Consider the following 17,653-nt stretch of genomic DNA (forward strand, 5'->3'; position numbering starts at 1 on the left):
TGGGAAACAGGCACTATGAAAGAATTTAGCAAATTTTTGTATAACTTTAGAAGTTAAAAAAAAATATAGTTTAGGGAGTTAAAATAGCGTTAAACTGAAAACTTTGTAACTTTCCAAATGGTGACTCAATAAAAAATTTTTAAAAAATAGCGTAAAAGTTTATGGTATTGAGATACAAAATCATTACACACCACCACCGCCAGTGACCTTCCACCATGGTCAATACATCTCCTCTCGCCGGGCTTTCTCAAAGCATACTGGAACAGCCCACTGTTTGGTAATTGGTTTTGCATTCCAATGCCAATGGTTCAGAAGCTTTTGCTTGTTTATATTTTAATAAGGATAATATTTTTTTTACAAAAATTAGATTTCAGGCTTATAGTTTCTATCTTCAGCAACTGTATATAGTGTGCCATGTGAACCACAGAATGTTCTATCATCTACCAACAACAGCTAGTTGAACTCCTTTTACTGTTATGACCCTTGTTTTTTTGTTTCAGTTGACATTTTTTGTTCAGTTAACATCTATTTTATATTGTTAAGCATCTATTTTATTTTGTTTTGTTCACTCACACAAATGACTAAAGCCCTGCTGCATTTCTCTTTCTAATCTGATTCTTACTTATTCCACATAATCCAAAAACCTTACATATTGCTGAAAATCATATTTCGTCTTTCCAACATCAAACATTTCTTTTTGCATATGTAACACAGCTTTACTTAGATTGTTCTCAGATCGTAGTGTTTAAGATGATGAAAATTAGAGTTTCCATATTTGCTTACTTGCATGTAGGGTAGCAGTGTCACACCTGGCAGTGCTCAAGGCTTAGTACTGGTTCCATGGTCATTCCCTACTCCCGAAAGAGCCCAGGGGACCATAGTATGTGGGTGATTGAACCTGAGCCAATCACTTATATAGCAGGAATTCTACTGTTTTATCTCTCTGGCCCTGAGTTTTCATATTTCAGATAGATATACAGAAGTGAAATCACCCAAGCATATGGTAATTTTATTTTAATATTTTAAAGAAATTTCCATACAGTTTTCTATACTAGATTTCTACCAATGGCATGGGAAGTTTCCTTTTTCCCTTCACATTCACACTGAAACTTAATATTTCTTGAATTTGAGCTAAAATATAACTTTGAAGTTTCAATGTCCTGATAAAATCATATTGATGCTAAAATCCAGGGTCATCAAGTAGTTTTTATATAGCAATTTTTTTTAAAAGAAACAGGGTGCTGGACTAGCTTGAATTCTAATATATTTAAGAACTGTGTCTAGATCATTTGAACAGAATCCTCCCCTGTTTTGAAAATACACTTAATATTTGTATGCTTATTTCCTCGTGTGAAATTTTTTATTTCCTTATTTTTCAGCTATTAACATTTAACTCCTTAGGTTGTCATGAGAATTAAATACACTAACATTACCAAATAGGTATGTTGGTGAAAAGCATAAAACAAACATGCAAAATTGTAATTTTGTAGCTGACAAATGGCCAGATATCAGTAACTTGATATATCTACCCAAATTGCTATTATCTGCCTATAAACTGCTCATGACTTACCAGTCAAATTACTTCCTCACATATTCTTTTTTAACTTGGCTTTTCCCTTTCTTTGACTAAATTCAATTTTATATTTCTCTTTCCTAATAGCACAGTATAGAATATCAATCACTATCAAACGTTAATCATCTGTATTCTCTTTTTTAAATCTACCTTTTTACAGATTGTTTTTCTAAGTGTCTACGGTCCTAGCCCTTCTAACCTATTTTATATATTAGAATTATACTAGACATGATGGTAGCAATATTAGTACAGATCTTTGATTCTCACAAATCCCTATGTTTTACACCCACCTGTGAGTCTACTCAGAAACAATCCCTTAGCTGATTTTGTATTGACTGTACAGCGAGGGACTACTTAAAAACCTTTTAGGATGCAGCCACACGGCACAGAGCAGCCAGCACATCTGTACTAAAAGAAGAGAAGGGAAAAATAAAAAGGTGATTGATCCTACCTTAAGAACTGCCTGCCTGACAATTCCTCAGAAAAACATTTGCTGTTTACAAAAAGTAATTTCCGGGATAAGAAATTATTGCCAGAGAAGTAATAATTGGTTAGAAGCAAACAGAGGGAGTTCATGACTTCTCATAGAGATCTATTTTAGTCAAAGACAAACACAGAAATCCTACAGACTTCATGTTGAATATGGTGTACGTTATCATCTTTTGAAAAGATGGAAAATGGATTAAAAAGAATGCAAAAAGAGAAAATGAAGGAAGGAAGAAAATAATGAGAACGGAACAAGAGGAAAAGACAGAATTCAAGTTAACTATAACAAAAAAACATTATATATATTCTGGAGTGATAACACAGCGGGTAAGGCGTTTGCCTTACACAAGGCTGACCCGGGGTTCGATTCCTCTGCCCCCTCAGAGATCCTGGCACACTACGGAGCGCATCTCGTCCACATGACAAGATGGCAAGCTACCCGTGGAGCATTCGATATGCCAAAAACAGTAACAACAAGTCTCAAGATGGAGACATTACTGGTGCCCGCTCCAGCAAATCGATGAGCAACAGGATGACAATGACAGTGATACAGTGATATTATATATATATATATATATATATATATACATATATATATATATATATACTTAATTTCTTTTGCTTTGTTTTGAGACTTCACCCAACACTTCATTAGGGATTACTCTTGGCTCTGTTTACTTGGTCACTTTAAATTTTTCTAAATACCTGGGCTTAAGTCAGGACTGCATAAAAGTTTTGGTGGAAATCTCTGTTACCTCAAACATTTACTAAAATGTTTTACCACAATAGTAATTTTACAGTTAGAAAGAGTAAAAAAGGGACGTGGAAGGTATTTCTTTACTCAAAATCCAGAAGACATGCAATCTTCTATTCACAGATATTCACTAAATTCAGTGAGGTGGCTATACCTATCTGAAATGAAGGTTCAAGGAAAATACCCCTTATTTTGATAACTTGGTACCTTGGTAATAAAGTTTATATCACTTTTTTAAAGAAAAATATGTATTAATTGAAATTTTTAAGTTTCAGTTGAAAATTGTACATAATATAATATTAATTTAAATTTAGGAAGTATTTGAACTTTAGATCTCTAATACAAATACAAAATCATAATTCAAATATGTATTGAAACACTTCTTATGTCCCAGAAAAATAACTATATCAAAAGCACCAGGCTATTTGTGATTTACTGAAATACCCTCTTTTCTTCAACTAACAAATAATTTCTTTCAAATTACCTATGTAGTTCATCACTGTCACTGTCATCCAGTTGCTCATCAATTTGTTTGAGCGGGCACTAGTAATGTCGCTCAAGTGAGACTTATTGTTACTGTTTTTGGCATATCGAATATGCCACGGGTAGCTTGCCGGGCTCTGCCGTGCAGGCGTGATACTCTCGGTAGCTTGCCGGGCTCTCCGAGAGGGGCAGAGGAATAGAACACGGATTGGCTGCATGAAAGGCGAACGACCTACCACTGTGCTATTGCTCCAGCCCCATGTAGTCTGTAGGCTTCCAATTTCAAGAAATCTAAGTAGATGCCAGTTTACAGTGGTTGAATGTAGATGAAACAAAGGAGAAACTCAGATTCCTGTCTGTGGTTTATTTTTCTTTGTAGTCACACAGGAGAAACAAGTCATCATTACTGTTCATGAGTTTTATGACAGCTTATTTACTTCCCCCCCTTGCAAAAAAACTTCAATTCTTTGAAAGACACACATTTGGCAGTTCCAGGAAATAATTTTCTAGTTCAATAATTATATCAAAATCAATTTAAGGGAGACAGTTTTCTTTTCTGACTTTTTCAAAGAAAACTAATTGTCAAAATCCTTAAGGCCAATTGAAATCCATCCTTAGGTATTATTCTTTCAATTATTGCCCACCTAAGGAGTACAAATAAAAGGTACAAAAATATGATTATTCTGACCCTTACAAATGAAGTGCATATTTCAGACAGTGAATATTTCTTGTGGTAATTCAAGCTGATTATTTAAGACAGTGATTATTTCCTATCATAACTTCCTGTTCAACCTATTTTCTGTGGGTTGGTGTCTTTCTCTGTCTGAGTTTACTCCTGATTACAGTCATTTGTGGCTCCCCAAACCAGGAAAAATGGAAGCACTTACCATATACATTAGCTATGCAAATTGCCTTTTCTCATGGATTCTTTCATTGTTTCTCAGTCACAGATACCACTGCCCCTTTAACATGACCTTCACCCCGTGAGGTCAAATTAACTTGTAGATATCCAACAGAAATGAGGGGCAAATTAGCATTCTGAGAAGCAGAAACTCAGCTGAAAAAACTGCTAGTGAGAGTCAGAAAACAAAATATTTGTAAAACATAGTGACCCTCTCCAATGTCCCCACACCAAATAATTGCATATGCTTGTTATTTGACTATAGCACTGTAGCACTGCCGTCCTGCTGTTCATCGATTGCTGGAGTGGACACCATTAACGTCTCCATTGTGAGACTTGTTGTTACTATTGTTGGCATATCGAATACGCCACTGGTAGCTTGTCAGGCTCTGCCTTGTCGGTGGTATACTTGGTAGTTTGCCAGGCTCTCCTAGAGGGACAGAAGAATCGAACCTGAGTTAGCCACGTGCAAGGCAAACACCCTACCTCTGTGCTATCACTCCAGCCCAAACATAGTTAATAGTAATTATAATGACCACTTTTTGTATCAGTTAAAATTTTATATTGTTCATTTATGATTTATAGTTTGATATAAAAATTATAGATTTGGCGGCTGGATCAATAGTCCATGCATGCAGCAGCCTTGCATGCAGTTGATCTGGGTTAGATCCCCGGCACCACGTATGGTCCCCTGAGCATACCCAGGAGTAATTCCTGAGTGCAGAACTGGAAGTAACCCGTGACCATCGCTGGGTGTGATCTAAAAAGCATAGATAGATAGATAGATAGATAGATAGATAGATAGATAGATAGATAGATAGATAGATAGATAGATAGATAGATAGATAGATAGATAGGCTGTGTTCACCTAGGCCCCTTGGAGTGGACAGGTTTCCTTTCCCTCCCTGCCAGAAGCAAAGCCTTGACAGTTTAAGACCTCTGGAACCCAGCCACAGCCATGCTCAAGGACACTCTCCACACACTTGGACAAGCCTCAAGCATGAAGGGACTGGCAGAAGAACAAAGGTGTGCGGGACTCGGGGCTGAAATCTCTAAGCCTGCTCAGATTGGGACTGGGCCTTCTCCACCAGACCCTCTTTTTTCCAGTAGCTTGACAACCACACCCACAAACTGCCCCAGGCACCATGTAATTCCACCAATGGCCAACATCCAGAGATTATAACACTAAGCTCCGGGAAGAGAGCCATGCAGAGTCTCTTGCCCCCCCATGCCTGTCTTTACCGAGGCCCCTCGGAGGGGACAGATTGCCTTTCCTTTCCTTCCACAAGCAGAGCCTTGACAGTTTAAGACCTCCGGAACCCAACCACAGCCATGCTCAAGGCCTCTCTCCACACACTTGGACGAGCCTCAAGCATGAAGGGACCAACAAAGGAACCCTGGTGTGTGGGACCCGGGGCTGAGATCTCCAAGCCTGCTTGGATTGGGACTGGGCCTTCTCCATCCAGACCCTGCATTTTCCAGTAGCTTGGCAGCCACACCCACAAACTGCCCCCAGTGCCATGTAATCCCACCAACGGTCAACATCCAGAGACTATAAGACCAAGCTCCTGGAAGCGACATGTAATAGCCTTGTTCTCTCTCTTGGAGAACCTGACAAGCTACCAAGAGTTTATTGCCTTCATCCCATGAGCCTGGCAAGCTTCTCATGGTGTATGCATATGCCAAAATATAGTAAAAAATATATGCATACCTCTCAAAGAGCTCAGCAAGCTACCAAGAGTATCCGGCCCACAGGGCAGAGCCTGGCAAGCTACCATGGCGCATTCAATATGCCCAAAACAGTAATGATAGGTCTCATTTCCCTGACCCTGAAAGAGCCTCCAATCATTGGGAAAGACGAGTAAGGAGAGGTTGCAAAAATCTCAGTAATAGAGACATTACTGGTGCCCACTCAAATACATCAACAAACAATGGGATGACAGTGATATATATATATATATAAACATATATACATAAATAGAGAGAGAGAAATTATTTTACAGAAATAGATACTAGTTTAGTTAACATTTAGTTACATATGCTTGTTATTTGACTACAATCATTCTGAAATGCAGCTTCTTATACGGGTTCTTCCTTTGTACTAAGCTTATTTTATTTTTTACATATTTTTCTGAGTTTTTACTCAGCACTAAAATTTTAGCATTCATGGCTGATCTTCAGAGGCTCTGAACAAACCCGTTACACACTAAAAGGAATCAGCTGGAAAATGCAGGTATGCAGGTTTTGTGACTAAAATCTCCAGGCTCACAGGGAATCAGGAATGGGAACCCTCCCACCATCTCCCTGTGCTTCTGGGACCTGCAGTCATGCCCACAAACTGCCTCTGGGCATTATCAGCAGATCATGATCCAGAGACTCACACACACAAAAAAATCTTAGAAGAGAGCAACACACTGCAGATATGTCTCCTCACCCCACACCAAGCTGACTTCAACTGGGTACCTTGGAGGGGGTGGGTGAGGCCCTCCACCTGCCCCAACAGAACCCCAGCAGCCACAAACCTCCAGAACCCAATAGCCGCCATGTTCATTGCCAAGTCTAAACAGGCTCGGGATGAGAATGAACCCTCTGAAAAACCCAGGTATGTGGGCTTTGTGACTGAAACTTCACATTTGATGGGGTGTAAGGTAGAAGGCAGTCATTATTGATCAAATATCCGCGGGTAGCTTGCCAGGCTCTGTCGTGGGGGCGAGATACGCTCAGTAGCTTGCTAGGCTCTCCAAGAGGGGTGGAGGAATTGAACCCAGGTCGGCCACGTGCAAGGCAAATGCCCTACCCGCTGTGCTATCGCCCCAGTATATATATATATATATATATATATATATATATATATATATATATATATATATGAGTTAGTTCTCTTTTCCCCATTCCCTGGGTTCCAGCCATTCTGGCCTTCTTTCAGGACCTTTGCCACAGATTGAAAGACTCTTCTCCTTTGACTAGAAAACACCAAGGTTTCAGCTCAGAGACTTACTCTTCAAGGAGTTCTTCTGTGTTGTCAAGTGAGATCCCATTTCTTCCCAATGGATTAGACTATGTACCTCTCCTATCTGTATATTAAATCACCAATGCTTCTGCAGTAAGTGAGGTCCAAAATTCAATCACAAAAAGTGTGCTCTCCCATAGTGAAAAATGAAAGCAGATTTTCTGTCTCTAGTCATGGAAAGCAGACATGGAAACAGAGATATGCCATGCACAATGTACTGAACCAAATGGTCATGATATGGTCATGTCTGAAGGACGTTATGCCTAAAAGTTCAAAGTGAAAACTGAAAAAGAAGAATAGCAACTGAGCAAAGTACTTATCAACTATTCTATTTGAATCCACATATTTCTGAGGTATTTGTTTACTGTGGGCTGTGTTTTCTTCAATTGTATGTGCCATAAGTTCTGCCTGTGCTAGTCAGTTGTATTTGATATGCCCAAAACAGTAACAACAAATCTCACAATGGAGATGTTTCTGTTGCCCGCTCGAACAAATGGATGAGAGATGAGAGACGGGATGACAGTGATGATATATATATATATATATATATATATATATATATATATTAGCAAACAAGGCTCAACCTATAACAACATATTAGTGATCTCTTATATAAGGGCGTGATGGTTTCAAGGTGAGATACAATTTTCACACACTTTCCTCTAAGGTAACATTTTTGGATAATTTTTACTTGATTATTCATAACCAGCAATACAAAATAAATTACTTAGCGTCTGTCTCTGGGGCAGACTTGGATAGTGGTGTTAAAATATGAAATAATGGTGGTGGAAAGGTATAATAATTGTGGGATTGGTGTTGAAATGTTGAATATAATAAATTATTGTGAACAACTTTATAAAACTAAAAAATAAATTGTTAGCATTTAGTATTTTATTTAGACTCCTTTATTTAGAGAGAGAAACTAGAATTAGCTATTCAGAATTTAAATCTTTCTTTTCTTCCTTTCTTTCTTAGTTCCTTTCTTCCTTCCTTCCTTCCTTCCTTCCTTCCTTCCTTCCTTCCTTCCTTCCTTTCGTCCTATCTTTCTTCCTTCTCTCTTTCCTTCTCTCTTTCCTTTTTCTTCCTTCCTTCCTTCCTTTCTTTCTTTCTTTCTTCCTTTCTTTCTTTCTTTCTTTCTTTCTTTCTTTCTTTCTTTCTTTCTTTCCTTCTCTCTTTCCCTCTTTCTTTCTCTCTCTCTTTCTCTTTCTTTCTTTCTTTTTTTCTTTCTTTCTTTCTTTCTTTCTTCCTTTCTTTCTTTCTTTCTTTCTTTCTTTCTTTCTTTCTTTCTTTCTTTCTTTCTTTCTTTCTCTCTCTCTTTCTCTTTCTTTCTTTCTTTCTTTCTTTCTTTCTTTCTTTCTTTCTTTCTTTCTTTCTTTCTTTCTTTCTTTCTTTCTTTCTTTCTTTCTTTCTTTCTTTCTTTCTTTCTTTCTTTCTTTCTTTCTTTCTTTCTTTCTTTCTTTCTTTCTTTCTTTCTTTCTTTCTTTCTTTCTTTCTTTCTTTCTTTCTTTCTTTCTTTCTTTCTTTCTTTCTTTCTTTCTTTCTTTCTTTCTTTCTTTCTTTCTTTCTTTCTTTCTTTGTATTTTTAGTTTTAGTCACAGAAGTTTTCTCAGATTGTTCCTGATTCTGTACTGAGTGGTCACTTCTGGAGGTGTTGGGAGACCAGATAGGGTTGACCCCATGGCTTCGCGGCTGGCCTCACGTTCCGGGGAAAGGGCAACTCAGAGAAGCGATCACCAACTACATTGTAGTTGAAGGCCATGTGGGGGAAGGGAGTTGCGGGCTGAATGAGGGCTAGAGACTGAGCACAGCGGCCACTCAACACCTTTATTGCAAACCACAACAGCTAATTAGAGAGAGAGAACAGAAGGGAATGCCCTGCCACAGTGGCAGGGTGGGGTGGGGGGGAGATGGGATTGGGGAGGGTGGGAGGGACGCCGGGTTTACGGGTGGTGGAGAATGGGCACTGGTGAAGGGATGGGTTCCCGAACTTTGTATGAGGGAATTATAAGCACAAAAGTGTATAAATCTGTAACTGTACCCTCACGGTGATTCTCTAATTAAAAATAAATAAATTATAAAAAAAATAAATAAATAAAAAAAATAAAGGCAAGTGCCTTCCAGCTATCTCTGAGACCCCAGTATAAATATTGCCCATCTCTGAGGCCCCAATAGTTATAATATGAAACTCATTAAAAAAATGCATAGAAAAACTTTCACTATATGGTTTTGGCAAACTTGAGAATTTTATTTTTTTTTTGCTTTTTTTTGGGTCACACCTGGCGATGCACAGGGGTTACTCCTGGCTCTGCACTCAGGAATCACCCCTGGCGGTGCTCAGGGGACCATATGGGTTGCTGGGAATCGAACCCGGGTCGGCCGCGTGCAAGGCAAACACCCTACCCGCTGTGCTATTGCTCCAGCCCCCAAACTTGAGAATTTTTTATTTAAATTTATTTTTATAGAGTTGTTCACAGTAATTTATTACATCTAATATTCAAATACCTATCTCACCACCATTATACATTCCCACCACCATATTTAGAATGTTTCCACCCCGACCCTCAAACACTGACCCCAAAGCAGAAGCAAAATAATTTATTTTGTATTGCTTCTTATGAGTAATCTGCTTAAAATGATTGAAAAATATTTCCTTAGATAAAAGTGTGTGAATAAAGATTTTTGAATTTCACCCTGGAGCCATTAAACCCTTCTTTTTTTAAAATTCCTTTATTGATTCACCATGTGGAAAGTTACAAAGCTTTCAGGTTTAAGTCTCAGTTATACAATGCTCAAACCATTAAACCCTTCTATAAGAGATTAGTAACATGTTTCCAAAGTAATTAGTAATTAGTAACATGTTGTGTTCATATATATAGTGGAAATATATATTTTTTGTCATAGATATTTTTATTTCTTTATATAGTCTCCCTGAGATTAGTTGCCTTCTACTTTAAACCCCATCAAATGTGGTGTATTACTCTTGATACATCAGTGGTGTAGAGTATGAGATGTCACACTCCAGGAATTCTAAAATTTAAAATACCATTTTACAGCAGATTCACTCATGAGTGAGGCTCGTCCTATTAGCCTATGGAGACCCGCCATGGGCATGGTGGCTATTGAGTTCTGAGGTTTTTAGCTGCCGGGGCTCTGTTGGGGCAGGGAGGGGAACTCACCTACCCCCTCTGGGTTGTTCCAGATGAGGCAGCGTGTGGCGGGGCCTGGGGGCATCTTTCCTGCTTGCCATTCTATGTTGCTCTCTTCCAAGAGTTTCATTTCTGAGTCTCTGGATCATGACCTCTAATGAGATTATCAAACATGGGAATTTTTAATTGGTGCAATTAACACATTAATCTATAATGGGATTTTGAGGTCTTTTGAGTACTGCCTACACCTGGTAGTACTCAGGGCTTACTCCTGACTCTGTACTTAAGGATCACTTTTCATGGGGCTCAGGGGGCCCTGTATAGTACTAGGGATCTGACCCAAGTGCACAACATGTAAGGCAAGCAGCCTGTCAGAGGTATTATCTCTCCAGCCCCCTTTATTAGGATTTTTAAATTTCTCTCTGACCTTAAGAATTTAACTGTAATTGTGTAAAATGTAATTTTAGACTTGAAAGAGCTCAACATCACCTAATCCAATCTCTAATTATTATACAAGGTAATTAAGTCTCAGAAAGATAAAGATAAAGTGATTTTTGAAGACAAAGAGCTTTCCAAGTTCAGAAACTCAATAAGACACAGGTCATTTGATCAAAGACCAAAGCCCTTAAGTCACTTGTAGTCAATTTCCTCCATGCCTCAGCTTAAATACTCTCTGTCTCGACTTTTATAAACTAGAACTAGAGGGTAATTTATTTAAAGTCTAAGGAACTGAACATTAGACTTTTAAAAAATCTTGTTAAAATAGCAGATTTTATTTATTTCCCCCTTTAGAGAAATAGCCTATAAACAAATTTTATTTCTTAAGTGTGCTTTGAAACTTCTGAGAGAGGGCTACAAATTCTAAATGATTTAAGCTCATGTTTTTCCAGAAGGCGAAGCTAATAAACAATAGGGAATGAAGTTATAGACAACACTTGAAATTTTCTGACTTTGGTTCCTCTAAAATATTTTGGTAAACTGCTCTTTTTAACCCATGATTGCACTCTAAGTGAAAGAAGGCATCAGCAAACCTGCTATTTATATAAAATAAATGACAAAACTACCTTGTAGCTCATTTGTGCAGAACTATAATGACCATCCAGGCACAGTCATACTTTGCCAAGCTGAAGTTGGGGATTTTTTTTTAGAAAAGTTAGTATTGGGGTATAGTGCTGCCAGCGGCACAACCTGTATCTGTGGGGTGAGTGCATCAGCAACCTGATGGTGGCTTTAGGCTTCTTGATACCTTAACATTGCCTTTGGCTGGACCCCAACAACTTGGGACCAAGTTAACCAAGAAATTAAATGGCCAAATAGTATGCATGTGGGAGCCATGCCCACAAACTACATCTGGCTCAGCTATACAAGCTCATTTATTAGCCTTATTTGAGAGATGCATAAATAAATATTGAAAGAGATCAAAAGCTGCAGTTAATCTCAGACCTGGCCATGGATGAATAGACTGGGGTAAATCGGAGGGTCTGATTGGCCTGGTGGCCTACCCATGCAGAGCCCCGAGTAGCCTCTTGCTTCCACACTCCACATGATTAACGGGATTTCGTGATTCGTGATCATTGATTTCTCAGGCGGGCTCAGTAACATCTCATTTTGTCCTTCCCTGAGATCTTAGAAGTCTATCTTGACTCGGCCCTTCTAACGATGTTGCACTGGGGGCTCTTCAGGGTCAGGGGAATGAGATCCAGCTTGTTACTGGATTTTGCATATGAATACACCATGGGCAGCTTGCAAGGCTGTCCCATGTGGGCAGGAATCTCTCAGAAGATTGCCAGTTTCTCCCAGAGGGAGAAGTAGGCTAAAGATATCTCAGTACTTAGATATTTAAAAAAAATGTAGTTTTTATTTGAACAGTTAAAGTAATGACGCAGAAAATAAATCATAAAAATAACAATGGAATGGAAATCAGATTGGAGTGAGTAAAAAATGTCAGGTGCCGTGCATGTGACGGGTTTGGGTTTGCCACCAGGAGTGATCTTTGAGCAAAGAGCTAGGTGAAAGCCTTGAGCACCAGCAGGAATAGCCCCAACTTTGCTCTGCCACACACAAAGAGTGGAAGTAACATTACTATATTGTAGGCTAGAATTTATAAAAACTGTTTAATTATCAGAGTTTGCCCTTCCACATATTATTCTGCTTACAAGTATACTTATTTTTACAAATGCATTTCACTATAAATATAATATTATTGAAGTTCTTTAAAAATAATACTTTAAATACCTACCTCTAAGTGTGAAATTCTTCTGTAAATCCATGTTGTTTACAAGATAATCCACTACATAGATACCAAAATTATCATCCATATGATATAGTTGTATTGACTGCCTATATATGTTATTCATATATAGTGGTAGAATAATAAATTAAAATATTAATAAAAACAGGAGACTGCAAAACATGAGTTACAAAAATTATTTATAATTTTTTCATTTAATATAAAATATTTTTTCAATTATTTATAAATTGAAAAATCTTACTTAATTACATTAAGTGTCACTGTCACTGTCATCCTGTTACTCATCGATTTGTTTAAGTGGGCACCAGTAACGTCTCTCATTGTGAGACTTATTGTTCCTGTTTTTGGCATATCCAATACGCCATGGGTAGCTTGTCAGGCTGGGCCGTGCAGGTGCAATACTCTCAGTAGCTTGCCAGGCTCTCTGAGAGGGGCAGAGGAATCGAACACAGGTGGGCTGAGTGAAAGGTGAATGCCCTACCACAGTGCTATTGCTCCAGCCCATTTACATTAACTAGATAATAAATATATTTTTGCTGATTTATTGGGTGATCATCAATAACTATGCATTTACAAGATATGTAACAATATATAAATCTTCCATAAAAGTTAAAATGGTACTAATGTTAACTTAATTAAAATTTAAGTGGCAAGGCAGTGTCTCAACCTAATTGTTTAATTTCATTTACTTCCAACACTCCCGTTTGTTTGTGTTACAGTAATAGAAATATCACCATTAAACCATAGATATTTCAGTTAAATATGCGAATATATTTGTAGCTCTCCCTAACTCTAAAAAACTTTACAATATTAAATTAGTTTATCATATTATTATGAATTGTTATACTCATTACTAACATAAAGTAAATAAAAATTTTAAGTTACTTAAGCATTTTCATTTATTTAGTTCATTTTTTTAAATTATAGTGATTTACTATAGTACAAATATTCATGCGTTGTGCTTACAAAGATTTTGTACCATATACCACCAGAAAACCAATTGCCCTCCACTTTTTTTCTAGGTTTCTTCTTTCTTAAAAGATAACATACAGGAGCACAGCGGGTAGGGTGTTTGCCTTGCACACAGCTGACCCAGGTTGATTCCCAGCATCCCATATGGTCCCCTGAGCACCGCCAAGAGTAATTCCTGAGTGCAGAGCCAGGAGTAACCCCTGTGCATCGCCGGGTGTGACCCAAAAAGAAAAAGAAAAAAAGATGACATATAAATAAACTGTTTGATTCGCTAAATCAAATCTTTAAAACTGTTTGTTGTCACAGAAGCACAACTTAACCACAAGATAATATTCATTAGATCAGTAAATAGTTTTTCTTCTGATAGTGTACCTCCTAAATATTGTAGCTCCATAGATCTATCACACTTTTCTTTTTTTCTCTTTTTGACCAGAGTACAAACGACATGGAGAAGTGTCCAGGGAGAATGGAAAAATTGAAATTTTTAATTTTAAACGATGCAACTTTTTTTCTTTTATTTTTTTCTTTAGGGAATGGTGACTGGGGAGACACCACTGAGCTGTGCATAAGTTTATTCCTGGCTCTGAGCTCAGGAGTCACTCCTACCAGACTCTGGGAACCACCCAGGGTGTGAAGTATCAAATCTGGGTTTATTGTATACAAGGTGAGGCTGTTCTATCTCTCCAGCCCTTGTAATTTTACATATATTTTCAAGAGATTTATTCCTTAAAACTATGTAACAAATTCCTTAAAACATATATAACAAATGTTAGCTAATGATTTCTCTTTTGAAAATAATTGCTAATTTTATTTTTATATGACCGAAAGTATCCAAAAAAATTAAGCATGGACTTTTTTACTTATTCCTTAGACAACTTAATTGTATAAGTACTACTGAAGCTCTCATTTTACAGTTAAGGCCAGTTATTCTCAGAAAAGCTTCACCCTCCCTCTGTCAAAATGAGATACCCAATTAGCTAAAGTCTATGTAAATTTACAAAAATTTTGTAAATTTTGTAAATTTTCCTCTTTGGGAAACCCAAATTGTGTTCTTACCCTGTTTTCGTAAGGCCCAGGTCTCTGACGAGTATGTTAGTGCAGGAAGAATGGTGGAGTTGAAAAGATGTGCCCGAAGTCGAAGGTTTTTTTGTCCTGTTACCAACTTCTTAAATGCTCTTGAAAGTTTTTCACATCGCTCTCTTCCTTCTGCACAGCTCAGGTGCCATGTCGTTTGTCATGTTGAGTTCTCGACCCTGGTACAAATAACTGCTGCATTTGGAGATGTTCATTCCATTGAGAGCAAATGGAACATCGTCAGGAACTAGTCCATTTCTCATGAACATTGTCTTCATGAGATTCAGCTGCAGTCTGACCTTTCCACACTCACAGTCAAAGTCAGCCAGCATTTGTGCCGCTTGGCTAAAGTTGGTGTTATTAGAACGGTGTCATCAGCGAAGCAGAGGTGGTGTAGTTGCCGACTGTCTATCTTCACTCCCATTCCTTCCCATTCCAGTCCTCGCATGATGTTCTCGAGGGTGGCACTAAAGAGTTTCGGTGAAATGGTGTCTCTGCTGAACCCCCTCTCTTGACTTGATGATTACTTACTTGTAATGGTGTGATCCTGGCGGTGAATCTGTAATACAGCTCATGGAAGATCCTGATGTACTGAGTTTGAACGCCCTGTTTGGCTAGGGCTTCGATGACCACTTCAGTCTCAACAAAGTCAAAGGCCTTCTTTAAATCAATGAATGTTATATATGATTTAAATACTTTCTTTTATGTTGCATTCTATAATATGACAACATACAGAGTGCACAAATATAGAACACTGTTTACTTAGACATATATATGTATATATATATAGCTACATACATGCATACATATGTGTCTGTCTGTGTACTACAGGCTTCCCAACCAGAGACTCAGCCTCAAGCTGGGACTTCCTCTGGGAAGTTTCATCACCGCTCTGGCACTTTGGGCTTTTGCCTGCTGCTCTCAGAACCACTCTGGAAGCTTACTCAGCGCATTCTAGTGCAAACTCTTTCTGATGCCTCCATCAGGATAAACACTTGACCCCATGCACGTCCCAGAGTCACAGAAATTCTGAGAGCTCCAAGTGCTCATGTTTGCTCTCCAGGGAAAGCCACACGGGAAAAACACACATAGGGTGTCCCTGGTCCAGTCATGGGTGACCTTCTTGGTGTGTGTGAGAGAGACGGAGACTGAGTGTGTTTATAAAATAAACAGATAAAGTTTATTATATATCTTTTAATATTCTGTATAATTATACAACTCAGGAATTCTTAGATAATCTCTGAATGCATACTATATCTGCGAATTTTTAATAATCCTGGAATACTTTATTGATTATTGATTATTGTTTGCCATGATCATCTTCCTTTTATTATTCTTATTTGAAATACCACAGTAGTCAAAAGAAAGTAGTAATTCTAGGACTAGAGGAAGATAGACTTTTCATTCGATATTATACTGACTTGACTTAAAAAAATTTTTAAGGCAGTTCTTTATATTTACTAAAATTGTATATTATTCCATAGACTCCAGTATGCAAGCATAAATGCAACTACTATATAGGATGTGAAATTGATATGTAATATGTACACATTTGACTTTTCTTCTGCTTTATGAAAATTTGGTATTTTAATAAAAATAAGCTTACTCAAAAAAAAAAATCAATGAATGTTAGACAGAGCAACATCTTGTACTCTCCCAAAACCTCAATGAGCTTGGTCACTGTGTGGATATGGTCGATAATGCTGAATCCTTTTCGGAACCTACTAGCTCGCCTGGTTGTCCTTTGTCTAATGTTCTGCCAATCCTATTCAGAATGACTTGAGTGAACAACTTGTAGACGACGGACAACAGGCAGATTGACAATAGTTGTCGATATTGTGGATGTCTCCCTTCTTGTACAATAGGATGGTCCTGTTGGTTTTCTACTGGGATGGAAACTTGCATTCAGATAGTGAGTGTTTGAAGAGCCTAGCCAGTGTATTGATGAGAACTGGCGGCAGATCCTTCAGGCATTTGGTCTGAGTTTGTCTGGACCGGACACTTCTTTACCAATGAAATGGTATGTCAGAAGGGATTTCAGAAGGGAGAACGCGAGGAATGAGATATCCATCCTGCGGAATTTGGTATGTGGGCAGGTGGACGAGTAGAAGTCATGGATGACCTTTACCATTGCCCTTCTGGAAGATGTGATAGATCCATCAGGATGTCAGAGGGCAGTCATCTTGGTCTTATGGTTGGCAAAGGACAGTGTGTGTGGCAAATACTTTTCTCAGCTCTGCTGCATTGGCTAACACTGCTGCTCTTCTCTCTTTGAGGTCTTCCTTTATCGCATCTCTGCACAGCTTTGGAAGCTTGTACATTACCTTGTGATTGCCTGAGGTTCGCACCAAACCACGTTGGCGAATAAGCTTGAGAGTTTCCAAAGACAGAGGTCACTTTGTGGCATTTTCAATCTCGGCATTCCTCTCACAATCATGGAGGTACTGAACCAGTCGATCATATTCTGTATTTCTCGTCGATGGTGTCAACAACAGCATCTTCCCATATTGCCGCATTAGTGTCAAAGAGCTCCCAGTTGGTGGTTGTTCTAAGAGTTCTCTTCTTAAACTTTGCAGTCCTTTCTCCCCGCTCTGTGAAGTAGAATTTCACATGAAGGAGACTGTGGTCTGGTCCCATTTGGAATTTTGGGACAACAGAGACATTGGTCAGGCAAAACCGTCGGTTAAATATGATGTGGTCATAGAATGGGAAAGGATATTTACACAATACCCATCAGATAAGGGGTTGATATCAATGGTATATAAAGCACTGGTTGAACTCTACAAGAAGAAAACATCCAACCCCATCAAAAAATGGGGCGAAGAAATGAACAGAAACTTTACCAAGGAAGAAATACGAATGGCCAAAAGGCACATGAAAAAGTGCTCTGCATCACTAATCATCAGAGAGATGCAGATCAAAACAACCATGAGATACCACCTCACACCACAGAGACTAGCACACATCCAAAAGAACAAAAGCAACCGCTGTTGGAGAGGATGT

Source organism: Sorex araneus, chromosome 5, assembly GCF_027595985.1.
Source record: "Sorex araneus isolate mSorAra2 chromosome 5, mSorAra2.pri, whole genome shotgun sequence".
In the NCBI taxonomy this organism is placed as follows: Eukaryota; Metazoa; Chordata; class Mammalia; order Eulipotyphla; family Soricidae; genus Sorex; species Sorex araneus.